Source organism: Mustela nigripes, chromosome 18, assembly GCF_022355385.1.
Source record: "Mustela nigripes isolate SB6536 chromosome 18, MUSNIG.SB6536, whole genome shotgun sequence".
Lineage (NCBI taxonomy): Eukaryota > Metazoa > Chordata > Mammalia > Carnivora > Mustelidae > Mustela > Mustela nigripes.
The window spans coordinates 13,841,080-13,853,702 of record NC_081574.1 but is presented as its reverse complement, the minus strand read 5'-3'; the positions used below and the strand labels follow the sequence as shown (position 1 = coordinate 13,853,702).

The following is a 12,623-nucleotide window of genomic DNA, read 5'->3' as shown; positions in this document are numbered from 1 at the left end:
CTTGGTTTATTGTTGAGAACTGTGGTGCCCAAAAGATGTAGGGGTCCCCATAAATCTCATTTAAATGACATCTCATGAACTATTTCTTCTTACTCTTGCTGGTAAGTGGTGCTTTCTGAGACATTTAATCGAATCCCAAGTAGGGTTGCCAAATAAGATACAGGACATCCAGTTAAATGTGAATTTCAAATAAATAATGAAAATGTTTTCAGTAGAAATATGTCCCAAATGCTGCAGAGCATATACTTACCCTAAATTTATTTTCATAGTTTATCTGCAATTCAAATTTAACTTGCTGTCCTATATTACGAAGAACTTTATTAAGCTTTATTAAGATACTTGTGTATCATAAAATTCCACCACTTTAAGTATATAAGGCAATGGGTTTTACTATATTCACAGGGTTGTGCAGCCATTATCACAATCTGATTTTAAAACATGGTATCACCCTAAAAAGAAACCCTGTAACCATTATCAGTCCCTCCCCAACCCCAGGGCCCCCTTATTCTGCAGCCCTGGGCAACCATGGATTTACTTTCTGTCTTTATAGATTTGCCCATTCTGGACATCTGACCTACATGGGCTCACCCAACATGTGGTCTTCTGTGACTAGCTTCTTTCCCTTAGCCTGATTTCAACGTCCATCCATGTTGGAGCAGATCACCAATGCACCTGTATTTTTATTGCTTAGTCTGGCAACGTTAATCATAAGGCAATATGGACTAGAACCATTTTGCCCAGGATAAGGTGAAAAGCTGTTCTTTACTACCAGACTCTGATCCACACTGATCCTGGAGCCACTCTGTCAATTCTCCCATCTCCTTTGGACTCGCGGGATTTACCATTCTGGATTTGGAGACCTGGGGTCAGAAAGAACTAGGCTCAAGGTAACAGGATTGGGGCAGTTACTGAAGAAGTTGCCAGGGATCCGGAGTACAGCAGGATGGAGAAGATTCTGGTGCTCTAGCTGGTGGTCAAAAGGGCCTGAGCTGGTCATCACACAAATACAAGGGGAGCGAGGCGGGGGGGGTGTCAGAGCTGGGTGTCTGCTTTCCACACCTCTGGGCCTTTGAAGACGTCTTCTGTCCTTTCTTTTTAGCTCTCGCCTGGAGATGCAGATTGTCCCTCTGTGAGACTTGAGAGGAAGGATAAATAACACAAGAGGGTTAACCCCCAAGTTGAAGGGCGGGCTAGCCCTGCCAAGGATAGCGAGCGGGCTTGGGACAGGCGGAGGAACAGGATTTGAAAACAGTCCTCCCGTGCAAGTCTGAAGGACCCGACTTCACAGCTGCCCACGCTGCACCCCTCGCACGTCCCAGACCCCGCTCCCAACCCGCCCCAGCCCCGATTCCTACCGCCGCCTACGATAGCCACCTGCAAGGAGGTAGTGACTGGAGACTCCCGGCCCTGCCTTTGACCCTGAGAGTCCCTTGCGTTCATGGCCTCGAGAACTCCGGGCTGTGCGTGGTAAACCACTGCTCCAAGATTTTCCTATTAGGACTGCGGAGGAGGAAGCATTAAAACTTCACCAAACAACTTAGCCAGATGATTACTTTATTCTGCTCCTTCCTTGGGCAACGTTACTCTGTCTTCCTCAGAATTAGAGAACTGTATTTGCTTCGTTTGGACAGGTGTCTGGAGAAGTGACATGACTGCTCCTGAGGGTGAGTGAGAGGACCTCGTCTCCTCAGGGATCGAGCAGCAAGCTCAATGCCCCCCTCTGCCTTGCGTGACAGGATGCTCTGTGCACGCCTGATGGAATCCAGGACACCGTCCCACGCCCTCCCCTTGTAAAATATGTATTTCCAACTTGATGTATCTTTCAGCTTAAGCCTTCATCAAAGCTGTAGCCAGCATCCAGAACTCCCCCAGAGGGCTTCACTCAAACACTTCTCTCTCCCACAGAGAAAGGAACCCGCTCTCACCCCACAGCACATGCTCAGCTGGCGGAGTGAATTTTTATCACATTAAAATTAGAAAAAAAAAAGCCACCCACTAACCCTCGTTCTCTAGAAACTCTTGCAGAAAGGTCAGCTTTAATGCAAGGCTTATCAAAAGCATATCAAGGAATCCAGGGTTTGGTTAACTTGTTCCAAAACTTTCGTTTCTTTAGATTTTTTTTTTTTTGAAGTTCCCAATCCCCTTCAAATCCCAAATATTTACAGTTCCCCCAAGAGCAGGCTGTCACCCTTTGCGGCGCAGCGGCCCTGAGGCGTCATTCTTGCCTGTCAGGATTCTAGAAGGAGATGAAAGAATGATAATAGAAGCCACGGTGGGTGAGTTCGTCTAAAGGACGGGAGGTGCCTTTGGGGCTGAGCGAGAGTGATCTGTGGACCGAGGGGCCCAAAGTCTCAAGAAAGGCAGGCTCTCCCGCTCCCGGCTCCCCGCCGCCGCCGCCGCCGCCGCCGGGCCCTCGGCCTGCACCACCCCCAATACCCCCAGACCAGCTCAGTGGAGAGAAGACTTGCATTTCCCAGTTAGACCTCATCGTGCTCGCGAATTAACAGCAGCGAAACATGACAAGACGACGTGCACACAGCATGTGTAAAAATGACATAAAACTACCCGACAAATGAGAAACGTGTGAGAAACAAAAGCCAGAGCCACCAGATGAGCCACGGGCTTCACTGGCTCGTCCCCAGGCCCAGCAACTTCTGAACAGATCTCCCTCGAGGGACCTCTCGGGGGGCGTCCGTCCGTGTCACCTCATCCAGCTGTGCATCGGGCACCGCGCACTGGACAGGCCTCCGGCGTGAGCGAGGGAGCACAGCACGATGACATCGCGCCCTCGGCTGAGAATACCCAACGCATTTCCTGCGGCGGCCCGTATGTGGGCTGTTCTCTCAAAATAAAAATTGCAATTTAAAAACAAATTACTGAACTCCAAGATTTTAAAGAGCCGTGTGTCCTCGCAAATAGAGTGAACGCTCAGAGCAGATATTCCCCAGGAAGATAAGGGCTCACCAGGGTCTCCCATCGGCCATAAGTCTTCTGGGGCTCAATGACCCAAATCAAGAAGAGCATTTTAGCTGTAGCTCCTTTACTGGGCAGGTCTTTTGATGTGGGTTAACTGGGAAGACTCCCCCTCAGCACCCCAGTACAACACTACACTTCCTCTGTATCTCTATGTGTACCCATGAACACACGTGTCCACATATACCTTACATACATACACACACACACATGTATCCTCTGTCTAGCTCTTTACTAAAGTTAATCCATCTAATTCACCCCTGGATTTCTTTTAGCTTGAAATTCCAGGATCCTGTGTTGCGTTCGTCAGTATCTGGTGAACCTGGAGGAGACAAACCCCAGGACAGGACTATACTTTTAGAAATGGAATGTTCTGGAGCATAGGGTGCTGCTAAGGGAGGGAGCTCCAGTGGGGGACCTGTAGCAGCGATGGGACTATCAGACAGGTGGAGGACTCGGACGGGAGCTGCAGAGGAAGCAAAGTCAAAGTTGGCCATGGTTTATGCAGAGCCAGCCCTATACTTGCAAAACCGGATTTAATGGCAAACCATCTAAAAATATGCTCATTGAAGAGTCCACAGACCCTCGCCTCTGAAGAAATGACTGCAGGACACCACGGGGTCAGTATTTGAGCTTTCACTGTAAAGCCTAGAAAAATCTCCATTTACACAGTTTTCTCCTACCCTGGAGTTAAGCTTTTGACTTCTTTGTTAAATCCCGGCAGAAAAGGGGCCGGAGGTTAATGGACTGGGGAATCCAGGGCTCCGTGATACAGGAACCGCACATTCCTTTATCACTTGAGCTTCTACGCAGTATCAGACTGAGTAAATACAGTCACACCCCACTCGTGGGCAATCCTAGTACATAGCAAATGCCTCAGTGGGAGCCAGGAAAGCAGAAGAGGACCTCATGATGGTGTGGAAATTACAGGCATCAGAAAACAATGTCTGGGGTTGACAGAAAGGGACAAATGGACGGACAGACAGACAGAGCACTGTGCAACCGTTTTTATTAACCTGCAAAGCAGGCAGCCCACATTTTGTACCGTATATTGGAGGGAACCAAGGTCTTCTAAAGAAATCAATTAATAAAACTTGCATGTTTCAAGACTTTGCTTTGAACAAGTACATTGAGCCATGATGAGTGATGCAAGCCTGGTTTGGGGGGAAGGTAGGAAGGAGAGACTCAACACAGAAAAGAAGAGCCAGACACAGGGACATTGCAAAGAGGAGGTGTGCCCTGGAGGGCTGGGACAGGGTCTCAGCCCTTGGCTGTGAGGCCAAAATGTTATCAGCTGACCTCTAATTACAAGGAAGAGGAAATCAATGTCAACACCCAGAACTGTTTATATTCCTGTCTGAATGAGCTATCATCTTGTCTCACTGAGGCCAAGCTTTCTCCACCATCTCTGAGTGAGGAAACCTCTAGCTTTCTGGTTTACCTCTGTGTGTGCTGTATGTGACATCTGCATGTAATACACTTTATTCAAGGGAACGTCCTTGGCCTGTTATAAAGACTATTTAAGGCTAAACTGGGCAGTTACAGCAAACTTGGAGTTGGGGCTTTCTAACTCACAGAAATTAGAAATGACAGAGAATTCATTTACCCAAACACAAATGCTAACATCGGCAAGAAGTGGCAGGTAATAACTATAGAAGGAAAGAAAAAAAGATAAACTCTCCAAGGCCAACCCAAGTGCCACAGAGCACAACAGACTTCAACCTCATCACAGAGCTGTCGCGACACACATTTGATGGCTGAAGTCAGCCCAAAGAAAGCACAGTTGGAATCTGTACATTTGATTTAAAATGTTGAAAATTAAGCAAAGGGAGTTTTAAAATATTTTGTCCAAAGGGATTATAGAAAAACAGGAATTTTATTCTCTCCAGCAAGTTGTCAAGGGATGTGGATGGTTGAGGTCTCTACTGGGTTGAATAGATAAATTCTTGTCCACCCAGAATCAGGAAATACGACCTTATTTTAATATAGTGTATTTGGTATTTGGTGAGTGGTAAATGAAATATACTTGGCTTTGAACTAGTCACTGAAGTTGGATGATGGGTACAGAGGCAGTGCCATATTATTCTGATTTTTTGGTAAAGTATTTTTAGTGTGAAAAGGGCAGCTAAACTCTTAGTGACTTCTATAAACAGTAAAATAATCACAATTAATTTCTCTTCTATTTTTGCATTTTGCTGCCTGTTTTCCCTGGGGGGAAAAGTGCCTCCTTGGAAGAAATTATTTTATTATCTTGCATTCTACTCTGCCCGGAATGAATATTCTGGGGTAACACTGGTCACAGCTCTGTAGAGTGTACTACCTAGGAGGAATTTAACCTAAGTTAGGAAATGGTCAGGATTTGACTTGCCTTTTTCTATTTGTAACACGATTTGGCAGAGGTCCTGGACCTTAACACAGTTTAATGTTTAAGGGCACTCGATTTAGCCAATGCTAAGAAAACCATTCCACCAATTAGTAGGTGAGCCTGTCTTCTGCACAACCCTGCAGTGCATTCCATTCCATCCAAGGGGCAGAGCAGAAATGAATGGGAACTGTGTGTAAGAGGGAGGGGCTCCCTTCCTGTGTAGATGCTCTGTGATTGACAGCGGTCTGGTCATTCATCTCTGGGTCAAGCACAAATCCCACGGGGACAGGGAGAAATAGGGTGGGGAGGTCCAAGAAACAGCCGCTCTTTACTTCCCTGGATAGGGCAATGGATCTACTCAGGTTTCCCATCCCTCCCCTGGGGAAGACAAGAAAGTAAGAAACCTGTTGGATGTTTCCGGCCATCTCAGCCGCGAGTCCTACCTACCTGTGAACGGAGACTGTCATGAGTTGTTCATGAGCTCATTTAACAGGTATTTATTGAACACATCTATGTGTCAGGGGCTCTTTCGGGCCAGTTCAGGTACGTGGGCGAAAAAATATACCAAGACGCCTGCCCTCATGGGTCTTACAGGAATACAGACAATGCAGATAATCAACTATAAACATAATCAAGAAGTAAATGCTCTAGAAAAAGAAATAGAGCAGGTTGTGATTGAGGGTCTGGGGACATTACAGTTTTGCTTTTTTAAATTAATTTTTTTTTCAGAGTTCCTGCCGTTTTAAATAGGAGGTCAGATGGGGACTCCCTGAGAAAGCAACATTTAAGCAGAGTTGAGGTAGAAGAGGAGGTTGGATTGAGGCTAGTTGGAGAGACAGTGTTTCAGACACAAAGAAGAGAAGGGAAGGGGAGGGGAGGGGAGGAGAGGGGAGAGGAAGGGGGGAAAGAAGAGCTAATTCCAATATTCCGCGGCAGGAGCACACTACAGTTCAAGGAATGTCAAGATAGCATGGGAGCATGGGGACAGGGGCTCGAGTAGCAGCAGAGGAGATCAACAGGAGGTGATGTCTGGCCTTGTAGAGACTTCCAGGTCACTGCATGCACTTGGCCTTTCCTCTGAATGAAAGAGGAACCACTGGGGAGATCGGGCAGAAGAGTGTCAAGGTCTGAGAGCTTTTCCGGGCTTGTTCTGGCTGCCGTGTCAATTCTAGACCATTGAGGTGCGAAGATAAGCGGCGGATATTGTGATGATCCCAGTGGCTGGAGAGACCCACAGCAGTGGGGTGTTAAGAAGGGATCATATTCGGGGCAGAACTGAAGTGACCTGTCTGAGATCACACAATGACTTGGCGGCAGAGCCAGGTGAGAACCCGTCTTTCACCCATCATGACTGAGCTCCTGCTTACTGCACGACCCCTCCCCTCGATTCTCCCCGAGTCCTACCATACTCTACAAATGCAGGTTTTTGCTCGGGGTTGTTGATTGTCTTGGAACTATCAGTGCATTTTAGCATACATCTTGCTGTCTCCTGGGAAATGGTTTGGGACAAGAAGGCAGTAGGTCAGCTCTCTGCTCTCTGCTAGCTACTCATCTGGTGATTTCTAGACGACTGTTACAAAACTTCTGGGGCATTCTCTGCTTTGCAAAGGAATGCCTAGTAGCAGGATACCAGTACACCAACTGGAAGCACCCCATGGGGATTCCGTATGGAGACATTCTGCCATGCGGAAGATAAACATCTGCTCCTGCCCCACGGCTGCCCAAGGAAGAGGCAGAGGATCCACCACTGTAATTACAACCGTGATGCTTCCCTCATACCCATAAGGTTTCCGAGGACTTGGTGACTCTGATCTACTGCTTGGCAACATCTGCACTGAGTCGGTTCTCTTCCAATTTCCAATCCTGTCTATCTGGCCAGAGAGAATTCTTAAAGCAGATACTCTGTTTCGTCTTGGGTTTTAGACTCTAAAAGACAGACCTCAATTTAGATCTCTGACCTAAGGAATGACACCAAGGGACCCAAAGAGTTACAAAGTCTGAACTAAACCAGACTTCAGTCTTGCCACAACTTCCTAAATGGGGCCTCCAGCAGGACCAGAGAATGTTAGCGCCAGAAAGGGATGTTTGATTCACTGATGTGTCTCCAGCTCCTAGGACCATCCTTGACATGCTGGGACTGGCAAATACTTATTGCATATAGATGGGTAAACGTCAGATTTACTCTTTGGAAATGTTTATCTCCCAGTCCTTCAGATTTCTTTTTCTTGTCCGTTCTTATTTCTTGTCCTTTCTCCTTCCCCACCTCCTACTCCCCCTCCGTCTCCTGTCTCATTCTTATTTGTATACTTGAGAACTCCTCCCTCACCCCACCCCTGCCCATTTCTCATTTTCCTCTACCATTCTAGTCATTCATTAAAAAATTGGCCCATCTGAAAGACAACTTAAACCACAAGCCACAATCAGGTATGACCCCTGGAAGCTTCCCAACAAAGTCTTGAAGCATTTAGGAGGAGACACCAGAACCCAAACGATTCCAAATGTGCCTTTTTCATTTCCAGCTCCATATAAATTTGAGATTGACTGGAACATATGGTCACGTGCATTTGTGATACCAGTGGTTTTTGTCAACACATGACAATGAAACGTCTTCTCAGACAGTGCAAAGGTCTTTGCCTGCGCAGCAATCCTTCTCTTCACCAAGTTGTGCTTCTAATGGCCCAAACCCCATTGAAAACTCTAGATGGTGTCTTCTCACTCAAGTCAAGTGATCTATATTGACGTGATACACATTTGCCAAGATATGCTTAAGTTGACAACCTAGTAGGTTGTCAAAGTCTAGGATAGCATGCAGATCTCCGACCTCTCAGGGATGAAGGGTCCAAATATTTGACTGAATGGCTTCACGCGTCATCCTCACACTGAAACAATGTCTCTCTCCAGCTTCTCCAGTTCTGTCAGTGGTACTGCACTCTTGTGGACACAAGCTCCAAACCAGGAAGCAGGGCGGCGGGGGTTCCTCCACATTGTAACTCAGGAATACCAGAAAGGTGTCTTCCCTTTTCCTCGACCTCTCCAAGCAGATTCCTCCTCGTTCGCTGACAACTGAAAGTTCATAATTCATTGTCTTGGCTTAAATCCAGGAGAAGGGAAAAGATGTGAATTTCTTTTCGAGCACTGTGTGTCAGGTACGATCTTACTCATTCTCTAAATCAATCTTGTGCCTCAGACCCTTTTACATATGAGGGAACTGTAGCACAGAGACGCTGAGTGATTTTTTTTCAGGGTCACAAAGCAGGTAAATGTTAGAGATTATTGCTGAACCCAAGCTGGGCTGACACCAGAATCTGATCTACCTAGTACCCTAGGCTAATATCTAAGTGAGCCTAGCACTGTATTAAATATTTGTCTTATTAGATATATATTATCAGAGTCAGTAAGATTATCAGGGTACTACCTGATGAAGGTCCCCCCCACCCCATGCCTCCGTACCAAATAAACTCCTCACCCCAGCGCCAGTGGTCCTCAATCAGTGACTGATGGAGGTGATGTACAAAGACCAAAGCTCCCTTGCCCCTAGGGTGGGATAACCCTACACTGACTCCCAGAACTCCCCACTGGCATTAAGCTCCAGGTGTCCACAAAGAGATGTGCTCTATAATACACCTTGTATTGGCTGCCATTCTGTTCTTTTCACAGTTCCCAACCTACCCATAGATGTTTCTTGGTATCCTTTCCAAAATAAACTCCTTGCACTTGAATACTTTTCTCAGGGTTCTAAGGGTCTGCATCTTTGGAACCCAAACTAAGGCAACTGGTACCTGTCCTAAATAGAGATTTTTCAGGGGAAGAATTAGCAGACTTTGAGATCATCAAACATTGTCAGGAACATAAGAACCTGTTAGCTCTCATTTGCCCCCAAATAGTCTTAATTAAATCAGCCATTTATTCCTTATCTCATGAGCTACAGCGAGAGAGATAAAGTCATGGATGTGTCCATGAACATGTATCATTCCAGTTCTAGCGAAGAGGGATCAAGCAGGGACAAAACGCCCTGTCCTTATGGAGGTTAGAGTCTAGTGGTTGCAAGGAGATTTTAAAAAAGAACCAACTAGATCCCCTGGAATTAAATAATACATATCTCAAGTATTTTTCAATGTATAGGCTCCCTCTCCTCCTAACACTTGCTTTGTTGTTTAAAATTTTTCTGCTGGAGGAGTTTTGTCCCCCCAAATTACCTATAGCCTGGATTTTGCTGCTTAGGTCCTTGTAGTGGCACTTAATACTTCACTGTATTTTTTGAAAATTGGTGGTTCCATCTAGAAGCACGATCAGAATCAGGTTCACGTTTGGGGCAACCTGATTTCATAGAATTGTTATTTCCATCAGGAGGCATACAGTATCAGCTTGAGTCTCTCTGTGTGATATCGGAAGCTATTGATAATCATTACCAACAGTCATTATTAGCTGGGATACTTCTACAAAGGAAAATTATTTCATCAGCTATGTGGTTCCTCTTAAGTAACCATGTTCATTTAAGGACAGCAAAATACACAATTTTTTTTTTCTTTGTCAGTTCTCAAAATAAGACAGTTCTTTAACATCTTCCAACATGGCTCACGAAGTTTGTTTCTTTTAAGTGTCACTGTGAATTTATGGATCCATTGGGAGCCTCTTCGGATTGGCTCCAAGGTCATTCTGGCATGATGCTAGCAGTATTTGGTTATTCCCTGGTTTCTGGTACAAAAATGTTCTGAACTCATCTTTGCATTTCTTGTCTTCAGACATGGAATCAGCAATTTCTGCCAGCATCGGCTGCCTTTTAATTCCATTCTTAGCAGGAAATATATATTTAAAAAATTCTGTCTGAAAAGTAAATAAACCCTAGTTCAATTCCAATACTAGGTGTTGACCCATCACTTCCCAGGATGTAAGTTTCTGAACGCAGCCAGGTGGACTTCCTGGGTGCTCCGGTTAGGAGAGCTTTCTCCCTCCTGACTAAATGAACAAGGCAGCTGACCTCAGTTTTGGATTCTCTCTCCCCTCTGCCCAGTTCAGTAACTGAGTAACGAACAACCGGTTTTTAATTTTGATATTCCATCCATATAACTTTTCTTAGTCATGTGCTAGGACAGCACAGGTGACATACCTCTGAGCATCTCGGTCACCTCCGGGCCATTTATGGCAGTGTCCAACTCCCTCCTAGAGCCCTGCACCAGGCACTAGAGAGCAAAGAGGTGAACAGTAAAGAGCTCCCATCTAGTCAGGGGACAGAATGCATCCTCTAAAGAGTCACAAGATGGACAGTATGTACAGGAAATGCTAAAGGATTCTGGAGGGCTATGGGAGGACCCTGATGGCTATGGAGGATGTAGAAAGGCAGCTGAAGGGTTTCTGTGGTAGAGATGATGCTGTGTCTACTGTGTGCATTTCCTGGGCACCCAGGAAGGCACCCATTTCCTTACTTCCTCTGGCCACTAGAACGTGTGTGTGCATGTTCCAGGTCTGGCTTTCGAGAGGAAAAATAATGACCCCCTCAAAAACGTATCTTTGTGTCCTTATCTTGTTGGTTTCCCTCCCTTCATGTTCTGCCGCCTCAGAGCCCCTCCAGCCAGGCCTGTGCCTCTGGGTAGTACGCATCTGAAGTGGGTGTCTGCAGTCACGGTCCACAAGCAGACAGACATACCCGTGACTTAGAGTTGAGTAGAATGTTCCTTGTCTCGGACACCTGACAATTCTTTCAGCCATAGGGAATTTCAGGGTTACACTGAGACACGTAGAACATTTTATCTTCTCCCAAATCATCTTACCAAAGATGCACCTACTAATCCTGTGAGTGTAACTTATCAGAGAGAAAGTGAGATTTCTGGGTGGGGATATAAACCGCTTAACCATATCCTCATCCTAGAACATGACGCAGCCTTCACAAACCTTACCTCTAGGGTGACTGTCATGGGTCACTAAGGAGCAAGGTCATGTCCAGGATCCATCCACTGACTGTCTTCCCACTGGTGGCTGTGATAATTTCCTTTGAAAAATAACATTTATCATTTACTCTCGTTAGGGGGAAAAATGTTACTGTTGAAAACACTTAAAATAGATGAACAAAATATAGAAAATTAAAGTCACCTATAATGCAGTAATCCGAAAATACAGTCTGGGTGTATACTTCTGTCATTGTGACACCTCAAGGGATGTGTACGTAGTGTTTGCTTTGTCCTCTCCAACGAGATCCTATCACACGTGCTGCTTCGTAACTTGCTTTCTTCCCCAACGATATCGAGTGACCATCTGCGGACGCTGTTAACTATTTCCTTAGGGCCGGACCTCTGTATCCCGGGTACAGGTGGTTTCACCAGGGAGGACGGCCGCCCCGGGGTGGGCGCCCAGGGTCACAGGGAGATCTGCAGATCTGCGAAACCCAACGCACAGGAAGGATGCAGGAGGCCTGGGGGCAGCGCTTGGCACGGGCCTCGCAGACGCTCCCCCTGCTGGGAGCGGGGACCCCAGAAGCACCACCGGGGTCGGCCAGGAGGCCCCGCAACCCGCTCGCCGTGCTCAGCCCCCGGCCTCCTCGGCAGGTACTCGTCACTGGGCTCTGGAAAGCGGAGTTTCTCCACTTTTCTTCCATGGGGCTTCTGAGGCCGGTGGGTGGGGAGGGGGTGCGTGAGGGGTGGGCGAGCCGGTGGGGGCGGGGGGAGCAGCCTAAGCCAGGGGGCTCCTTTCTCTTTGCGGACCGTGTCGCCTCCTGAAAAGAAAAGGTCGACTCAATACCGCTTCACCTCCTAGGTGGGCTTTGCACAGTCCTTCGAAGACATTTTGCGTTGTGCTCGGGAGCGCAGCGGCGCGGGGAGCTTGCTGCCGCCGGCGGCGGGTTGAGGCACCGTCTTTCGGATGAAGGCGGGCGCGGACGGCGGGAAGGCGCGCCTCGCGGCCGCGGAGGCCCCTGACGGCCACACCTGGGCCGTGGGCGCGTGCGCGTGCGCGGCGGGGGCGCGTGCGGGGGGGGGGGCGGGCGGGGGGCGGGGGGCGGCGGGGGGGGGCGACTGCACCCGCGGCCCCGGGCTGCCCCCCACCTGCAGCGCGCGGAAACCTGCCTTGGTCGCAGCTGGGTTCCGATTTTCGAGCAGAAAGGCTCATTGTCCCGAAGTCACCCAGCCTGTCTGACCACTTTGGAAGTTTCTTTCTGCTCGGCGGAACTCGGAGTCGGTCGTCCCACGGGTCACGGGATTATTCATGCATGAGCTTTACCCGGCAAAACCCCTCTGGGAAGGGGCAACCCTGGTTTAATGTTCTATGCGGCGGGGGAGGCAACGCTTGAGAAGAA

The 12,623-nt window shown here is 47.7% G+C and overlaps 1 long non-coding RNA gene across 1 annotated transcript; it reads right to left on the bottom strand.

The window, feature by feature from the left end:
• Positions 1-229: 229 nt before the first annotated feature.
• LOC132006406 (uncharacterized) lies at positions 230-12,259 on the bottom strand. Its single transcript, XR_009401088.1, has 3 exons — positions 11,426-12,259; positions 11,233-11,324; positions 230-1,135 (listed from the first exon to the last, which is right to left on the bottom strand). It is a non-coding gene; the product is annotated as an uncharacterized LOC132006406 (long non-coding RNA).
• Positions 12,260-12,623: the final 364 nt, after the last annotated feature.